At 38.6% G+C, this 14,748-nt stretch overlaps 1 long non-coding RNA gene across 1 annotated transcript in view; it reads left to right on the top strand.

The window, feature by feature from the left end:
• The window catches only part of LOC116562302, a 114,148-nt gene that overhangs the window by 63,033 nt on the left and 36,367 nt on the right, over positions 1 to 14,748 (top strand). The window lies entirely within an intron of this gene.

Below are 14,748 nucleotides of genomic sequence, written 5' to 3'. Positions count from 1 at the left end.
AAACACATACTGGGCAGACAAAATGTGTCAGACCTTTAGTATGCTGATTCAACTGAAGAGAGAGTTTATTCTTGAAGGGATAAAAAGGAATCTTCAGAGGGTGAAGGACAGGAAATGAGGTACAACTGGGCCACGCAGGGATTGAAACTGAAAAGTCTGCCCGAAGGTTAGGCCATGTTGGATTCCCTGTTTTATGTTCCCATGGCATCCTGAACTTTCTCTGTCAGAACATCTGTGACTCTTCATCATAATCAGTTCCCACCAGCCCTTTTTATAGGACTTCAAGCCGTGTGAAAGCATGGAATTTTATTGTCCCATTTACTGTTGAATCCCTAGCACCTGTGGTAATGTAGGGATCCTAGCAGGTTCAGCGCATATTTGAATGGATGAATGGATAAATAGAGAAATGAACCAGCCCCCTTCGTCTCTCATGGTACCAGGCAATCTGTTATCCCTGAACACCAGCTCCGTTCATCTCTTTCTGTCTGCTGTGTACAGGCCCCTCTGCTCTCTCCGGGGGTGCTTGTCTTTGGTTTTGTCTGGTTGTGTACCTACTTGGCCCTGGTTTCATATGTTCTTTTAGCTCTAGAGTCTCTCAGTTTCCCAAATTGAAATTAAGAGGGGCAATACACTTAGTCACATTTTGGGTCAATTGTCCACGCCTTATCTAAGCAATTGCAGGCCCGTGTGGTCCGCTGCTGTCTAGGGCTGCAGAAACCCATCTCTACAACAAGATATCTAGGCATGACTATATCTATCCCTCAATACTCAAGTGATCTAGGGAGGAAAAGTGACATGATCAATCTGTCTCAAATCAGACTTAAGGAAATAAGACACGCTCCAGCCCTAAAACCCCTATTTATTAGCTCCCTTCCCTTTCAGTACCATTAAGTGTCCTGGCATCTTCAATATTATCTAAGTTTGCTGTAAGAAGTGGTTATACCCTTCATGGACCATGGCTATGATACTTCCTTTCATTTATTTATATATTCAGTCAATAAGTTCCTGCTTGAGCAAGAGCGTCTAGACTATACTCTCTAGGAATGGAGAGGGAGACATAAGAAGTAAATAGTTTTGCCCATGGCCTTGAGATTCTTACAAGGAAATCGTTCATTCTTTCAGTCAGTATTCATTGAACTCTAAGCTCCTAGTTAATGTTAAAAACTATGCAAGAAGTCAGAGTAAACGAGGCAGATAGTCCCGGTTTGCACAAAGCATATTCTAGTGGGAAAGATTAAAATAATTATTTTAACATTTCATGAGACCTGTGATAAAGGAAAAAGAGTTCATAAGAAAGTTAATAAGAAGAGAACCTAACCACACCTAAGGGATTGCGCATTGCCTTCCTGAGAATATGCCTTTAGGTGGGTGTTACCTTTTAGCCTGGTAAAAGGAGAGAATTGGAGAAAGAATATTCCAAGCAGGGAACATCATGAGTAAAGGCCTGGAGGAAATGAAACATACCACCCCCAACCTTCCCTAACCTGACCCCCCCCCCCCGCCCCCACACACAGTGTATAGTAACCAGTTTGTTTAGCTTTGTTTTTGAGACAGGGACGCATTCTGTCACCCAGCCTCAAACTCCTGGCATCAAGTGATCCTGTCACCTCAGTCTCCCAAGTAGCTGGGACTACAGAAAGTTTAAAAATGAGCCAGATATGTTGGCTCACAACTGTAGTGTCCAGCTGGTCTTAAACTAGTGGCCTTAAGTGATCCTCCCTGCTTGGCTCTACTATATCTGACCAAGAATCACTTTCATGTTAGAATAATTGTATTCTATTAAATATATATAGAATAAAATTTTATTCATGCCTTTCTTGTTTAACTATACACCTTGGAAGTCTTTTCAAATAAGTTGGTATAGATCCAACTTATTCTTGTAAGCACTACATCCTATTCCATGTTGTAGATACTGCAGTTTATTCAACGGTTTCCAAATGGGTGGATCTTTCTTTGTTTCCATCGTTGCCAGTAAAGCAATGTTGCATAAATATCATATTCTTTGATATACTGGAAATTTTTGTTTTCTGGGAGTGTGTTCCTGGGCCTGAGGTATGTGTATTACATTTTAATACAATGCCAATTGCTTTCCCAAATATCAATCTGTATTTTCAACTATTTTTTGAAGGCATGTTTTTTAAACAATGTCCCCCACAGCAGTAGATATAATCACCATTTTAAATTATTGTTAAGTGATACTGCATTGTTACTTTATTTGTATTTCCCTGACTTTAGCAATGAAACCATCTTTCATATGCATACTAGTGATTTGGATTTGCCTTTCTTTGAATTGTCTATTCATAGCCTTTTCCTATTATATTTTCATGAATTTCTATGAGTTCTTTGTTTATTGAAGATATTAATCTATCATATGTATAGATATTTTAAAAATCTATTCATTGGCCTGCTGACTTGGTTTGCATGTCTTTTGTCATATAAAAGTATTTAGTGAAACGTGTTCATTGTTACTCTTAGAGAGCTGGGCTTTCTGTTTGGTTTATTTATTTAGAGATGAAGTTTTGCTCTTGTTGCCCAGGCTGGAGTGCACAATCTCGGCTCATTGCAACCTCTACCTCCGATGTTCAAGTGATTCTCCTGCCTTAACCTCCTGAATAGCTGGGATTATAGGCACCTGCCCCCATGTCTGGCAAGTTTTTGCATTTTTAGTAGAGATGGAGTTTCACCATGTTGGCCAGGCCGTTTTCAAACTCCTGACCTCAGATGATCAAACGGCCTTGGCCTCCCAAAGTTCTGGGATTACAGGTGTGACCCTCCACATCTGTCTCTTTCTGTTTCGTTTAAAAAGTCTTTCCAAACCGTAGTTTATACATACAAGCCAAATTTCCTTTTAACACAATATTTTACCACTTTTTAAATTTAAGTCCTTTATCCACTTAGAATTTTATTTTAGGATCATATGAGACAGTGGTATTCTTTCTAGATGGATAATCAAATATATTAACATTATTGGTTATTTAAGCCACCTTTTTTTTTTTTTTTTACTGAATTGAAATGTTATCTTTATAATGCATTATATTTTCCTATAATTTGGGATGTGTTTCAGGCTTTTCTGTATCATTGGTCTATTTGTCCATTTCTGTGTCAAAACTGTGCTGTTTTGATTATAGTGGCTTCATGATATATTTTAATATCCTGTTAGGCAAGCCCTCCTCTTTACTACCCTTATACATAATTTTCTTCATTATTTTGAGCATGAATTCCTCCACATTGACTTTAATATAATATTATTCACCCCTTTTCATCCCTTCAGAATCGAAAGTATAATTTGAATTTGATTTCCTCCATATATTACTTTGAAGAGATTTAACTTTTTTTCTTTCTTTTTCTTTTCTTTTCTTTTTTTTTTTTTTTTTTTTTTTTTTTTTTGAGAAAGAGTCTTGGTCAGTTGCCCAGGCTGGAATGCAGTGGCATGATCTCGGCTCATTGCAACCTCTGCCTCTTGGGTTCCAGTGATTATCCTGCCTCAGCCTCCTGAGTAGCTGGGATTACAGGCATGTGCTATCATGCCCAGCTAATTTTTGTAATTTTAGTAGAGACGGGGTTTCACCATGTTGGCCAGGCTGATCTTGAACTCCTAACCTCAAGTGATCCATCTGCCTCAGCCTCCCAAAGTGCTGGGATTACAGGTGTGAGTCACCGTGCCCGGCTAACACACTTGACATTTTAATGATACCATGTCTTCCTGTGCAAGGGTATAAAATCATTTTCCATTTATTCAGGACATTTAAGTCATTTACTAACATTGTAGAGTTTTCTTTATGCAAGTCCTATGTTATTTTTGTTAAATTTCCTTTTTCTTTTTTTTTTTTTTTTTGAAACAAAGTCTCACTCTTGTCCCCCAGGCTGGAGTGCAATGGCACGATCTTAGCTCACTGCAACCTCCGCCTCCCGGGTTCAAGTGATTCTCCTGCCTCAGCCTCCCAAGTAGCTGGAATTGCAGGTTTCTGCCACCACGCTCAGCTAATTTTTGTATTTTAATAGAGACAGGGTTTCACCATGTTAGCCAGGCTGGCCGTGAACTCCTGACCTCAGGTGATCCACCTGCCTTGGTCTCCCAAAGTGCTGGGATTACAGACGTGAGCTACCACGCCTGGCCTTGTTAAATTTATTTCTAATTGTTGTATTTAATAGTTTTCATTGTCATTGTGAATATAATATTTCTACTAGCTTTTGCTAATAGTGGAAAAAAAGTAATTATTGTCGCTACATTTATTATGCATTCAATTACCTTTACTACATTTCTTGCTAAGTTCTAGTAGTGTCATACTAAGGTCTATGATTCTTTAGGTAGGCAATAATGTCATAAACATATGTAAACTAAGTTTTTATCTCTTCTTTTTCTATTTATATGAACCATTTAGTTTTCTTTTTTTATTGCATTTTCTAAAACTTTAAAAAGTGTTACATAATAACGTTAGTATTAAGAATCTCTATTTCGTTCCCGATTTTAATGAAAAAGGCTTTATCATTTCACAATTTTAAAATTCTATTTTGCAATTCATTTTGGGGAGTGGTTTTTGTCAAATTTAAGCAGTTTCCTTTATTACTATCTTACTTAGACTTTTTATTAGTAATAAAAAAAAATATCTGCTGAATTTTATCAAAGGACTTTTAGCACCTACTGAGAATCATTTGGTTTTTCTCCTTTAATTTGTAAATGTAAAGTACTATATTGGTAAATCTCTTTGTTTTGAATAATTCTTGAAATCCCAGAATAAATACTACTTAATCAGAAAAAATTATTTTCTATTGCTACAGTACTGAAATCTATTTGTTAATATTTTAATAAGAATTTTTGCATTTCAATTCATGTTAGATATTTTCTTGCAAATTTTTATACCCTATCATTATTACATTTTGTTCTTTCATCTGTGGTAACGATTACTTTTATTCTGAGGTTTCTTTTTCCTTTTCCTTATTTTTTGTGATGTGATAGTTACTATTAATTCCCTTTTCATCTCCACCCCTCCACTTTAATTTAGAAGTCCCTTGTAATTTTTCATTCAACTAGTAGTCATCATCCTTTCCCCAACACTCATAAATATTTATTTATGTATAATTGTGTGGCAATAAGAAACTACTTTCTCCAGTTACTCCAGTGCTTTTGACCCAACTCAAAAGAGGTGGTTTTAGAATAATTTTACTTCCCTCACTCCTGACTCCTCCATACAAATGGAACTTCCAGAAAACTTTAGCTCACCCATTTCATCACCCCTTTTGTTACTACCACTCTACTTCCTAACTTTCATTGAAGTTTTTTCTATTTTTGAGACAGGAATCTGGCTCCATCACCCAGGCTGGAGTGCAGTGGCACAATCTCAGCTCATGCAGCCTCTATCTCCCGGGCTCAGGTTATCCTCCCACCTTAGCCTGTAGCTGGGGCTACAGGTGCACACCACCATGACCGGCTAATTTTTTAAAAAAAAGTTTTAGTAAAGCCAGGGTGTCACTTTGATCCCGAGACTGGTCTTGAACTCCTGGGCTCAAGTTGTCCTTCTGCCTTGGCTTCCCAAAGTGCTCGGATTACAGGCAGGGGCCATTGCACCCAGCCCAAGATAATTTCTTACTTTCCAAACTATTATAGGCTTTCTCCTGCTGTCTTTTCTTCATCTTTGCTTTTCTTGAGGTCTTTCTTCTCATTAGTTTGCCATCTGGTTATACTCTTCTCATTAGAATTCTCTGAATTCTTGGCTTTTTGGCAAATATCTTATCTTTTTTTTTTTTTTTTTTTTGAGATGGAGTCTCACTCTGTTGCCCAGGCTGGAGTACAGTGGCATGATCTCGGCTCACTGCAACCTCCACCTCCCAGGTTCAAGCAGTTCTCCTGCCTCAGCCTCCCGAGTGGCTGAGGCTAGAGGTGCGCACTGCCACGCCCACCTAATATTTTTGTACTCTTGTAAAGACAAGGTTTTACTGTGTTGCCCATGCTGGTTTTGAACTCCTGAGCTCAGGCAATCTGCCTGCCTCGGCCTTCCAAAGTGCTATAGCTTAGCACTTTGGACGTGAGCCACTGCACCTGGCCATATCTTACCTTTAACTTGGCTGGTAAATGGTATGTTGGATGGTTTGAGGAATACTAAGTGGCTGTCCTTTTCTCCCTATGTCAGTTAATATCATAATATTTTATCATTTTCCAGGTATATAGAGGAGAAGTCAAGCCTTTCTGATATTTTCTTTGTTTCATTTCATTTTTAAATCATTCTTTTGGAAATCTTGTAAAAGTTTAAAAACATTTTTTTAGAGGTCAGAAATTTTACTTTGACATGCTACTTGTGTGCCCTGCATGGAACTCAGGTTAGCACTTCACATTTACTCCTTCCATCAACCTGGGGACATTAGTTCTTTGTATATGCATGATTATTGTCTTTCCTCAATAATTTTTTTCCTTGGAACTTCTGTCCTTCTCGTGTTATATTTGCTGGATCTGTCTACCTAGTCTCACGTTTCTTTTCCCATCAGTTTTAGCCTTTTATACCTTTTCCTTTTTCTTTTTGTCAACAACCTCTTCCATTTGATCTTCCAGGTTACTGGTTTGAGTATCATATTTTTTGTTTGAATGTGATAGATTTTAGCTCCTGTTATGGAGTGACTTGTGATGCCCTTCCTACCCTCCAATTCATGTGTTGAAGCCCTAACCAATGTGATGATATTTAAGCATGGGACCTTTAGGGAGATAATGCAGGCTAAATATGGTCATAGGACGGGGCCTAATCCAATAGGACTGGTGTCCTATTGGGTTAAGAGGGAGAAACAACATAGAGCTCTCTCTCGCCTCTGAACACAGAGGAAAGGCCATGTGAGGACACAGCTAGAAGGGAATCACCTACAAGCCAGGAAAAGAGACCTCACTAGAAACCAAATTTGTCCACATCTTGATCATGGACTTCCTGTCTCCAGAACTGTGAGAAAATGTGTTAAGATATTCAGTCTGTGGTACTTTGTTAAGATACCCAGTCTGTGGTACTTTGTTAGAACAACCCAAGCAGGTTAATACTTTTCCCAATACCTGTAATCTTCTTTTCCCTTAGGTATGTGTGACATTGAATTTCTCCCTGTATTGCTGTTGCTGTTCAGTTGTAGTTGTTAGTAGTAGTAGTAGCAGTAGTAGTGGTATTTTGGTTTGGGTTGACCTCAGTCTCCTTCTGCAGTTCCATTTGGTCAGAAACCCTTCCTTCTGGATGTTCTACCTCGGTTTCCTCTCTCAGGTTGAGGTGTCATTCTTGGCTAGGTTTATTGCTTTCTTTGCCCTCTCACTGAGGCTCGGCTCCTATTGCTGGGGTAGCAGGATTCAACTTCTCTGCTTTTAGATCTCCGTAGCTTTAAAGACTAGCACTTGTCTAATATCAGAAGCAAAGAGGGTACAACACCAGGGAACTAGTCATTGTGGAGGCAATAATATAAAATTCAGCTGGAAGAAACTTAAGGTGATGTATTTATTTCTGCAAATTCAAAAGTAAGTGGCAAGAAATTTCCCACCTGTAATTGTTCTAGATGTGCTACTGATACTGAAATTAGCTTTTATCTGCCTTTTATGGGACTCCTAAAGAAAGCACTGACTCCAGAGACTGTTCTAGTCCAACCTCCACTGCTAACAACTGAGGATGAGCTGTCCCTTAACCTCAGTATGCCCTAGTTTCTTTATCTTTAACAAGGGATAAGAATACCTGCCCTACTTGCTTGATAGAATTGTTGTGAGACGAAAATGAAACAACAGAGCAAATTTTAAAGTGGTATAAAATATATCATATGATTTGACATTACCATGGAACATATTGCATTTTAAATATGAATGTATGTACAACATTCCTTCAGATGTGAGGATTCTGTTTCACATATCTCCATTCTTGTACTAAAGTCATTTTGCTTCTTTGTTCTAGCCTACAAAAAAAAGGAAAAAAAAGAGAAATTGATGTGTGGTAATTTTTTTTGTTAGATAGAAAGTACACTTTTATACAGATAATCTAAAACCGGTAAAGTTTATGCATATTTTACAGGTGAGGAAACTTGGTAGTGGCACAGCAGGAATTTGAACTCACTGGTCCTGACTTTCACAATGAGCAGTTTTGCAGTCACTTGAGCTCACTGCAGTTGCTCCCTTACTCTGATCTCCTCTGTCACTCTCTAATCATTATTGTTGTTATGTCTTGTCTTCTCAGTTACACCCTATCTGCATTATCTATCTGCTGTGGTTTTAATGTTTGTCCTTTCCAAAACTCATTTTGAAATTTAAGCCTCAATGTGGCAATAGTGGGAGGTGGGGCCTCTAAGAGGTGGTTGGATCAAGAGGGCTGTGCCCTTATTAATGGAGTGGCTTAATTGATTAATAAATTAATAGGTTATCATAGGCCTGGTACTGGTGGCTTTATAAGAAGAGGAAGAGAGACCTTAGCTATCATGCTCAGCCCACTCCCCATGTAATGCCCTGTACCACCTCAGGACTCTGCAGAGGGTCCTCACTAGCAAGAAGGCCCTCACCAGATGCAGCACCTCAACCTTGGACTTCTCAGCCTCTGGAACTGTAATAAATAAATCCTTTTCTTTATAAATCACCCTGTTTCAGGTATTCTGTTATAAGCCACAGAAAATGAACTAAGATAATGTTCCTTCTGACTCTTTCCTCTCCTTCACAGGCAAAATTAGTGAATAAGTGGTCCATCCTTGATCTCTCCATTTCTACTTTTTACTCTTTCTCCACAAGACACTATAATGTGTTTTCTGCTCTTACCACTTCATTAAAACTGCTCCCTCTAACGTCATTGGTGGCCTCTGTGTCCCTAAATCTAATGAGTACTTTTTAGTAATTATCTTGACTTCTCAGTGGTGTTTCATAGTGTTAACAATGCTCTCTTTTTTGTACATTTCTATGAATTTCACTCTTCTGGTTTGTCTCCTACCTCTCTTGGTCTCCACCAAAGTCTTCCTGTCTTCTCTAATTTTTAAAATATAGTGTTCCTCTGGGGTCTGGCTCTTTGTACTCTCCCTGGGAGATCCCAATATTGCTATCTATATGCTGATGACACCAGAATCATTTTATTCAGTCCAGGTTTTTATCTGGATATCCAGACATGCATATCTGAACTACTGGACACTTCTACTTAGAGGTCTCATGGGTGTCTCAATTTCATAAAGTCTGCAATTGAACTTTCTGAATCTTATGTCCCTTAGTTCAATAAATGGAACCAGCAGCTATTTGAGTGCTTGGATCAAAAGCCTAAGAATTTTCATTGACTCTTCCTTCTTGCTCATCCCCCATAATTGGTTAGCGCCTGAAACACTGATAAATGGCTCTCAAATCTATGCATTTTTCTTCATCACTGTAGCTACCATCCAGTCTAGACAACCATTGCTGGCTTACTGCTTTTATGTTTCTCCAATTTCTTCTCCATTTAGCATCCAGAATGAGCTTCCTAGAATGCAGATCTCAGAGTGGACCATCAAACAGGTGAGGGCCTAGTTGGTTCTTGCAACTCTGGAGAGAGTTCACGGAGGGCTTCTTTCCATTTGGGAAAGAGGGCCTGTAAGTCTGGAGCCAAGGTGGGGAGATCAGAGTATAATCACTCCTGAAGAAACCATTGTAGGAAGATTTTAATGAATTCCTAAAGGAAAGAGAAGGGTAGACTGTGAAAATGTTTCTAAAATGATCTAATACTCATTCTTTTCCCAGAGAGATTACACAGATGCTGAACAGGTGGTATGAATCCTCTTTGCCTAAGGAGACCTGAGAGCAGAGTTTTTAGTCCTGTATTCCAGCAGCAGAACCTGAGCCACAGTGATAGAAGACTAACTTAGCTAAAATACATTTTTCTATCCTATTTTCTGTTCCTCTTTAACATTTGAATTTATTGCTACATTTATCTCCAGTTCAGGCCATGGTGACAGATTTTAATGTAGTTCTAAGTAAAGAGCATAATTTCCAATTAGATGCAGTGCAATTAGTGCCTTTGCGGCATACCCCCTCACCTTCTCTCCTCTCTCCTCTTCTTATGCAGGCAGCATCACAGCTCTCTAGTTTGTTGCTCTCCTTCTCGGAGCACCATATAGCATGAAGCTTTAATACAACTCATTTGGGGACTTACCAACCCAATGCTTTTCTTTTTGAAGTCACCTTTTTATAATTAAAAGTCTTCTCAGGCCCCCAACATTTCCCATAAGAACTTCAACAATTGGCTCTTTAGCTGGCTTCCCTGCACCCGGTCTACATTCCCCTTCAATCTGTTCCCCTCTTTGCCTTCATAACGCTCATTTTAATCTGCAGATGACTTCCTTGTTTAAATCTTTCAATAGCTATCATTTGCTTTCAGAAAGAAGTCAAAGGCATAGATTGGTCGAAAAAATCTTCCCCCACTTTCCTCATCACACTGCATCCTAGCCCCATGTTGAAGTACTTGGAGTCACTGAGTACATTTTTATTGCTTTATTCACCTGAATCTTTGGACATCCCATTCCTCACTTCCACCTTCATCTGCAAACCAGACTTCTGCTCAACCTAAAGGCTCAGGTTAAAGCTTGCCTTAAGCATCTTCCTAAACCTCTGGGTTAGATCTGACCACTCCTTTCTTGGTGTGTTTGCTTGTATCTTGTTATTACCTCTAAGGCTGCACTCATCACACACTGTAGAAATAAATGTTTACTAACATGTCGATCTCTCCTACTAAATCAAATGGCCTTTGAGTTTTGGAAGGGACCTAGTACACAATAGCTGCTCAATAAATGCTTCTTTTGAAAACATTTGAGTATGATATACTTTTCAATGTTCCATTATTATTTCTTTATTTTTAGATAGATGAGATAAATGAAAGAATAATGCATGACTTGCTCCTGTACTCTCTTCAATGATTTACATGAAGCCTGCTTCCTAAATCATTGCCTTTATTCTCCAAATTTATCAACTAAAATTCAGCCTAATATTTATAATCATGCTTAAGTCTGCCTTTGCATTCTCCTAGGGGCTTGGGCCTGACCGGAATCAGGAGCTGAATGGAGAAGGGAGGGAATATGTCAGCAAGTGAGAGAACCTTTGCCTTTGAGCACATTGTTCAGATAATTCTCTTAATCTGCCTTTCTGGTGTTCCATGTCTACTACAAAGGCGACCTGTTATAAGAGTGGACATTTGGCTCCATTGGAAAAGCAAACCTATCTTCATGGCCTAATACAGTATTCCAGGGTGTTGCACACTGCACCACTTCAACTGAGATAGCACCAGTTCAAGGTGAGACAAGACTTGCCAATGATCAAGCCACTCACATCAAGTATACACATGCCAAAGCCCAGATTCAACCTCACACTTGCCTGTTCCTTCTTACTCTGCTTCCAGTTTGTCCCATTGCTGTCCCTGCTGCTGGCTTGTACCCTTGCACCTTCCCTGCTGTCAATTATGCTCATCCACATGGCTACAAGGAGTTCCTGCTGGTCTATTGAGCCTAATTGGTATCTTGTTGGCAGCAGTTTCAGGGCATCCTGGGGTAGGGATTTAACCCTTGCTTGGCTAGCCTGATGCAGAGCCACTTAACTTGCAAGCATAGAACCGTATCACATAAATGACTACACTGTAACCAATGTAAATAGAACAATTTCTGAATTCCCCGTGACTTGATCTTAAGATGATTCAAGAATTGGCTTTCTGTCCCTGCCCCCGCCACCCCACCACCCAGAAAGTCATCGTAATACTTAGGAAAAAGAAACAAAGGAGAGAGGGCGTTTAGATTTTACCATTTCTTGTATGGAGAATAGTATCCACTGGTTAGAAGCCTTCAATACTTAAAAAAAAATTACTTCTGTCAAACAAACCAGAGAACAGATGGTTTGTCTCTAATGAATCAGTTTTAGTGAAAATAAATATTTTATTTTTAAAGACACACATACAGGACAACATTTACATTTTTTGAAATGTTCTTTATTTTGAATAAGCGTATTTTCTTTTTAATGCTCCATGGTAACATTATTAAACTTTAGTCACAAAGAAATAGCTACCCTAGGGACAGAGAATCAAGCTTCAGCAATATCTTTAATTTTACATAAAATGCCCTATCACATGCTTTCATCTTATGCCTTCTTACATGTATATATTTTTGGTTGGTATTTATACTACATTTTTAAAACCTCTTCAAAGCAAAACTTTCCACTTAATATGGAGAAATAGAATATAGTTTAAACGTATTTTATATATAAAACCAAATTGTCTGGATTATATATTTCATTGAAATTTAAATAAGTACAAAACAAGACTCTTCATTCTTTAGGCTATTTGAGTTTAGATAATTATAAAGAGGAGTCTATAAGCTGGAAATATAAATACTTCCAAAAGTGATATAATGCCGACCAGGATAGCTCTTGTCATGTTGCTCTTTTGTCTGTGTGTGAATAGGTAGCTTGTAGCACAGTGCCTGCCCAGGGCGATCATTTGTTAAATGCTGCTGGGATACAGATATGTTTAAGGAAAGGAAGATAAAAGGGGTGATACAGTGATGTAATGGGGGTCTTGATTTAGACTGCAGGGTCAGTAAAGGTTTCTTGAAGAAAATGTGTATGATATTTTACCTTATTGATTTATGGATATGTTGATACATTATGGATATTACTTTGTTATGTGTTGAAATTACTTTTCAGTTTGTGTTGTGTTTTTGTGTTTGGTGTTAGTGTTTTTGCTACAGAGGACAAAAAACTTTAGATTTAATAAGTCAAATCTGTCCAATTTTTTCCCTATGGATTTTGGGTATCTTGGCATATTTAGGTTTTTACCGAGAAGATGCTAGTTATTTGGAATTTATCCAGTAACTAATTCTCGAACAAAGACTGTCCCTTCTCTGAGCACTGGTGGTCCATCTTAACATTTGTTCTGGTGTTTCTGGGGTCATGAGAGCATATTGAAGGAGCAGGGGAAGGCAAACATCAACTGTGAGCAAGGTAACAAAGTCACTCAACCATGGCTGAATATGGATGAGCAAAAGATAATGCATAATTATGTTCATGGATTTTAGGTTCAAGAGAATTGAATGAGGTGGTGGGAAACTTCGAGGCTGTGGGAAACTGCAGAGAACATTCCCCCCCAAAGCTCCCTGTGGGCAGAACTGGACATCTTGCTGATACTGTCTGATTCTGAAACTTGAAATTTGGGGTGATCCCACTTAGTTTATGTTTATTATAGAAGCTCAAATGTTGCTGAGTGATTGGCTGCTAGTTAACATCCTAATTATCAGTTAACACCTTAGTTGGGATTTGTACGAGGTCATCTGGGAGTGAGACCCAGGAGGAAAGACAGCCTCTCATCAGCTTATACATCTCATATCCTTTACTCAATTTATCCTCATATATTTTACCCCGGAGGGCAGTTATAGTATATTTTCATATTATAAATATGGAAACTCTACAAGAGAACAGAGAAAGTGACTTGTCTCATGTCATAGAGCTAATTAAAGGGAGATCTGCATCTGGGCCCTTTGTCCCTGACTCCCAGAAGCTTGGAGTTTCCAATTCTGAGACAGCCTCACAGCATGGAAGAAATTCAGCCATGCAACTACACTCGCTCTCTTCTTCACCTGGTAAATACTCTCTGCAGAGAAATCTGAACTATGAAAATATCAAAATCAGCTTCAAGCATGGGAATGACTCAGCAGCATACATGCTAGTAAGAGACATTAAAAGCATCATTAATTGCTTTAAAATTTTAAAAGCTCACCATAACACTGACACTTTCAAATATGGTCTTATTAGTCCAGGCCCTTTGGCTATCTATACTGACAAAAATTGAGGCATTCTTTAAGCTCATTCACAGAAATCTTTTTTCAAGTGCTTGAATTTCTATAGGAGACAAAAGGTCACATTCTTATTCATAACCAAATTCGAAGAGAGTTAGAACTAACCTGAAGATATTCCTAACTCTGATAGTACATTTTCCCTTCTGGAAAAGAAACTAAAGAACATACAAAATTTATTTTCGCTACAAAAATTATTCCCCCACCTCTGTGGCCTTCCCCAGGATGAATGTAATATTCTAGTTAAAATGTCACCTGAACAGTATGAAAATCTAAAACAAAAATTATTGTAAAACCAATATGTGTTCAATGCAGATGCAGGGGAAGAAAAATGTCTCTTTTTTTTTTGACATCTTAGGTTCATTGGCTGGAGCTCCTAGCAACAGACAGATTAACAAGGCAAAAGCATACACATTTGTTTAATGTAAGTTTTATGTGACATGGGAGCTTTTGTAAAGAAAATGAAGCCCCGAAGAAGCAGTGAAACCTGAGTGTTTTTATATGAGGTTTCATGAAGAGTGGACAGCTGTAGAGAAATATAACAGGACAAAGGGGTTGAGCAGAGTGTAAAAAAGTGGGGGAAATTTAGCAAGTCCTGTTTATTCCAATTCCTTTCTGTGTGTCTTTATCTTCAGAGATTAAAATGTTCCTTTCCTCTGGGTATAGAAAGGGCACCTCTCACATGAGGGTTGTAAGACCTGTTTCGGGAAGGTCAGAAAATGCTTCCTAGGTTTTATTACCTGCTTCAAGAGAGAAGAGCAAGAAAGGTCAGTAGGACATCCTTGCTTCTGTTGTTTTCTCAAATTCCTTTAGCTTAATATATTCACTGTGTCCTGAACCCCATCATAGCAAACCTGAAAAATACTAGGCCAAGCGGAGTGCCTCATGCCTTGTAATCCCAGCATTCTGGGGGGCTAAGGCAGTTGGAACACCTGAGGTCAGGAGTTTAAGACCAGCCTGGCCAACATGGCGAAA

This window comes from Sapajus apella, unplaced genomic scaffold, assembly GCF_009761245.1.
Source record: "Sapajus apella isolate SASKATOON/1434 unplaced genomic scaffold, GSC_monkey_1.0 scaffold32, whole genome shotgun sequence".
NCBI classification, from domain to species: Eukaryota; Metazoa; Chordata; class Mammalia; order Primates; family Cebidae; genus Sapajus; species Sapajus apella.
The sequence above is the reverse complement of the archived record's forward strand: the minus strand, read 5'-3'. Positions and strand labels throughout refer to the sequence as shown.